General features: G+C 45.1%; 1 non-coding gene across 1 annotated transcript; it reads right to left on the minus strand.

Annotated features, from left to right (window-relative positions):
* Positions 1-3,675: 3,675 nt before the first annotated feature.
* Positions 3,676-3,748, minus strand: Trnav-uac (transfer RNA valine (anticodon UAC)). The gene has a single exon. It is a non-coding gene; the product is annotated as a tRNA-Val (tRNA).
* Between the last annotated feature and the right edge of the window lie 1,756 nt (positions 3,749-5,504).

Below are 5,504 nucleotides of genomic sequence, written 5' to 3' on the forward strand. Positions count from 1 at the left end.
CGTCTCTATGGCAGCGCCATCTCGTAGTGCGGAGACGGACGAGTGCTGCGCCTGCGCAGTTGTGCTTAGCGGGGCGCGCTCTAGTGGGAAAGTTGTGTACGCGCTGACTACGCGGAACTACGTACACAACAGTGCTCCTTACGATATCGTTTTGCTGACTCTGTCATAATAGCTGTTTGCTAAACTGGGGGGAATGGTTCTTTTTGAATGGATCACCCTGCAGTGTAGTGGGGAGGTTTAAAGGAAAAGGTGTGATATTGAGATGAGAACTGGTGGAGTTTGAGGAGAGGAGTGGGAGCTGAGGCAGCCAGCTGGACCGCGGGCTCAGCGGAGTGCAGGCGGCAGCTGGCGGACCCGACACAGCCACAACCACACGGTTTTTTGTAGCTCCGCGCAGCCCATTGAGGCCGACTCGCCGTCTAATAATGTCAGCGGAAGATGACGAAAAAAAAACAGGGCAGAGCGTCAACTAGGAACAAGGCGAATTTTTTTGCGGGTCCGCGTTTCTTTTATTGCTGGTGTGGCGGCGGTGGGCGGACGCGTTTGAAGGGCGCAGGGGCCGCCGCCGGCCGGGTCGTTAGGCGGCCATTCAGCGCCGCCCGGAAGTTTTGCCCGCGCTCGCTTCCGGCCCGGAGACCTCTGTCGCCGCCGCGACAGCCTCTGATTGCAGCGCTCTCCTTCTGCCACTCCAGCTGGAACACGCTCATAGATGCTCCACAGCCCGACAATAGTTTTGTGCGTCGAAGGTAGTTTTTCCAGACACGGCAAAGGGCTTGGGAGGTGAGTTGAACGGAATGGATAGCATCTTGAAGACCGACTATAAAGTAAGTAACTATGAGAGCAATTCCAGGGTATTCGTGTGCAAATGAACTGAATCTGGCTATGCCGGGGAAATAAGATTAGAAAATGAGACAATAAAATTAGTGGACGAGGTTTGCTATTTTACGGTAAAATAACTCACAGTCAGATGTGAAAATTACCGAACTATCAGTTTAATAAGTCACAACTGCAAAATACTAACGCGAATTCTTTACAGACGAATGGAAAAACTGGTAGAAGATCAGTTTGGATTCCGTAGAAATGTTGGAACACGTGAGGCAATACTGACCCTACGACTATTCTTAGAAAATACATTAAGGAAAGGCAAACCTACGTTTCTAGCATTGTAAACTTAGAGAAAGCTTTTGACAATGTTGACTGGAATACTCTCTTTCAAATTCTGATGGTGGCAGGGGTAAAATACAGGGAGCGAAAAGCTATTTACAATTTGGACAGAAATCAGATGGCAGTTATAAGAGTCGAGGGACATGAAAGGGAAGCAGCGGTTGGGAAGGGAGTGAGACAGGGTTTTAGCCTCTCCCTGGTGTTTTTCAATCTGTATATTGAGCAAGCAGTAAACGAAACAAAAGAAAAATTTGGAGAAGGAATTAAAATCCATGGAGAAAAAATAAAAACTTTGAGGTTCGCCGATGATATTTTCATTCTGTCAGAGACAGCAAAAGACTTGCAAGAGCAGTTGAACGGAATGGACAATGTCTTGAAAGGAGAGTATAAGATGAACATCAACAAAAGCAAAACGAGGATAATGGAATGTAGTCGAATTAAGTCGGGTGATGCTGAGTGAATTAGATTAGGAAATGAGACACTTAAAGTAGTAAAGGGGTTTTGCTATTTGGGGAGCAAAATAACTGATGATGGTCGAGGTAGAGAGGATATAAAATGTAGACTGGCAATGGGCAAGGAAAGCGTTTCTGAAAAAGAGGAATTTGTTAACATCGAGTATAGATTTAAATGTCAGGAAGTCGTTTCTGAAAGTATTTGTGTGGAGTGTGGCCATGTATGGAAGTGAAACGTTGACGATAAATAGTTTGGACAAGAAGAGAATAGAAGCTTTCGAAATGTGGTGCTACAGAAAAATGCTGAAGATTTGATGGGTCTATCACATAACTAATGAGGAAGTATTGAATGGAATTAGGGAGAAGAGAAATTTGTGGCACAACTTGACTAGAAGAAGGGATCGGTCGGTAGGATATATTCTGAGACATCAAGGGATCACCAATTTGTACTGGAGAGCAGCGTGGAGGGTAAAAATCGTTGAGGGAGACCAAGAGATGAATACACTAAACAGATTCAGAAGGATGCAGGTTGCAGTAAGTACTGGGAGATGAAAAAGCTTGCACAGGATAGAGTAGCATGGAGAGCTGCATCAAACCAGTCTCAGGACTGAAGAACACAATAACAACAACAACTCATAGTGGCAGGAATAAAGACAGTGTAACATGGAAACTGTTATTTCAGAAAAGGAAAAAGAGTTAAAACTGAAAATAACATTAACTAAACAAATGACACTGTGTTTTTCCAGAGACTTTTACATCTGTCACATACGAAACTTCCTGGCAGATTAAAACTGTGTGCCGGACCGAGACTCAAACGCAGGACCTTCGCCTTTCGCGGGCAAATGCTCTCTACCAACTGAACTACCCAAGCACGACTCACGACCCGAGCTCACAGCTTTACATCCGCCAGTACCTCGTCTCCTATCTTCCAAACTTCACAGAAGCTCTTCTGCGAAACATGCAGAACTAGCACTCCTGGAAGAAAGGACATTACGGAGAGATGGCTTCGCCACACACTGGGGGATATCTTTAGATAAACTGAAATGTTCCTTCCGTCCGTGCCTCAAAGCTTCTGTGACGTCGCGCGGAAACACACTCCTGGTCGCAGCCAGCATCAACGCACTCCTAGCGATACTCGGCGCGCGAATCATATTACGCGACGGGCTGCCCCGCGTGTTTACTTACAAATGTTTACTGGCGGTTTACCGCGAACTAGATGTTCTCTCTTCCATGGATTTCTATTCATGTTCCCTAAGCGTTTCAGCTACACTTTCGTATGGGCTAGACTATAGCGACATGCCCCGCGCGGAATTAGCCGAGTGGTCTAGGGCGCTGCAGTCGTGAACTGTGCGGTTGATCCCGGCGGAGGTTCGAGTCCTCCCTCGGGCAGGGCTGTGTGTGGTTGTCCTTCGGATAATTTAGATTAAGTAGTGCGTAAGCTTAGGGACTGATGACCTTACCAGTTAAGTCCCATAAGATTTCACACACATTTGAACATTTTTTTTATAGCGACATGCTGCGACCCCAGCAGCACATCTCTGAACTACTTCGATGTTTGTTGTGATGCCTAATTGATAAAGATTCCAAACAGTGGAATAATACTCCATAATGTGTCACACTAGCGTCTTGCGTACGATTTCCTTTGCAGATGATAATTAATGGTTAATGAGAACAACCACAACTGTACATACACATTTATTGTGTCACGACCGGTTGCGTTCTTTTAGATCATCAGGTTGCTGAGTTGTGCCAACGTCAAGTTGTGAGATGTCTAATTGTCATAACGCTATGTTGGCACAGAACTGCAACCGTATGTTGCTCTAAAAGAACGAAATCGGTCGTGACACAATAAATGTTTGTGAATACAGCTGTGATGATTCTCTTTCATTGGCGAACGATATTTTCGCAGTATACTGCCGAGGAATGCCGTTGGTTTTTTTTTTTTTAACGTTTTAGGTGCGAATGGTTCCCACGCACTGCATGTACATCATGGCGATCTCTAGTTCTGACTCGTTAAACAGGTGAGCAATCCGTTTGGGGGACTATGGAAAAAAAGTGGTGGTTCCGCCCGGGATCGAACCGGGGACCTTCTGCGTGTAAAGCAGACGTGATAACCGCTACACCACGGAACCACAATGGCACAGATTGCCTACATTTCTTAAGTACACTTGTGCGTCATTATGACGACAGCTTAGACCGTTATCAGTTCGTGTAGAATCAGGCCAAATGCGACGTCTAGAGAACATGCGTTCTTATCGGCACCACGCCCGTATTTCAAAACATATCCTTAATTTCATCTTTTTGTGACTTGCACAGTATGCAAACATTGTGTTTGAGACTCAATTCCATTAGCGTATCCAGTTACATGAGAAAGGCATACGCATTATTACAACGGCAAAGGGGAAACGAGACCACTGCTAATGTAAAGGAGCTGTCTGTCGTAGCGTATTAATGTGCAGCTGTTGGTCGATCTTTAGCTACGTTCTTTGGTGTGACAACTATCCTCAAGATGATCTCTCCGTGGCAGTGGACAAGCAGTTTCGCACACATTTGTTCTCGAGTATCGCCAGAATGCAGAAACGGCAGAGTTCTCGCTCAACCTCACGAAAAATCAGAAGCAGCACTTACCTCAGTGGAAGGAACAAATGTAAGTGGTCTCAGACAGGTCACCCTCTGCAGACGATCACGACTAAGTGAACATATTTGAAAATAAGGCAATTACTAGCATAGTCTCGCATCGTTTGTGATGGACCACGTTCTGCTTGTTATTTTTCGTGAGTTTATCAAAACTAGGCATAATTGTCTGTATGGGAATTCCGCGATCGTTCATTAATAAAATATGACGTTTCAGTCTTCGATCGCCATACTTTATTTTCAATTACCGGTTTCGGGCTAGCTGCCCATCTTCAGATCATATATTGTAGTTACAGAGTAACTTGTCCGTACAGAACACTCGGTTCGCTGTCATAAGTAAAGTAAAGCGAAAATAAAGTATAGCGATCGAAGACTGAAACGTCATATTTTATTTTTCGTGAGGATGACGGAGAACTCTACCGTTTCTGAATTCTGGCGGGACTCGAGAAAACGTCTGTGCTAAACTGCTTGTCCGCCGACACTGAGAGATTGGAGGTTTGTTTGAACACAACACTGCTTTACTAGACATGGTTCTATTGAAGATGGCATGCCATTACCTTCCTTCGACCTTTCCACTGGTAGCCTACACTTTTTATGCAGATTCCGAACCACGACGCAGATCGGCATTTTCATGTTTACAAACACTGCCAGAGATAAAAGAATTCGAAAGTGACAGATAAAAATCCTAAGACCGGCCGGCGATCGAACCGCAGCCTTTTCACCACGAACAAATGTTTTCTAGCAGAGCACAAGAACACTGCTTGTCCGCCGCCAATGACAACATCTATCTTAATGGAACCTGTCACAGCTCCAAGTCGAACAGCAGTCGCGCAGTGACATTTCCCTTAATAGTACGAGCAGACAGATGCCTGCAGAGGCCGTGTAAGTATTATGATAAACGTGTTCGAATACAGCCGATACGTTTAGAGGATACGATGGCACATTTGTAACAGACGCAGTACATGTTTTTTGTTCAGAATTAGTTTATGTAATTAGCATGTGTACCGCAGTGTTCCCGGAACCTTTTGACGCTGCTGACTGGAATGCACTCATTGAAATTCTGAAGACAGCAGGAAAGGATAAGTGCAACTAGAAGTGAAACCAGACTGCATTTACAAGAGTCGAAAGGCATGAAAAGGAAGCAGTAGTTGAGAAGGGATTGAGACAGGGTTGTAGCCTCTCCCTGTAGTTATTCAATCTGCACGTTCATCCAGCAGTGGAGGACCTTTCGGAAACCTAGGAGAAATTTAAAAA

This window comes from Schistocerca serialis, chromosome 5 (genome assembly GCF_023864345.2).
Source record: "Schistocerca serialis cubense isolate TAMUIC-IGC-003099 chromosome 5, iqSchSeri2.2, whole genome shotgun sequence".
Classification (NCBI taxonomy): domain Eukaryota; kingdom Metazoa; phylum Arthropoda; class Insecta; order Orthoptera; family Acrididae; genus Schistocerca; species Schistocerca serialis.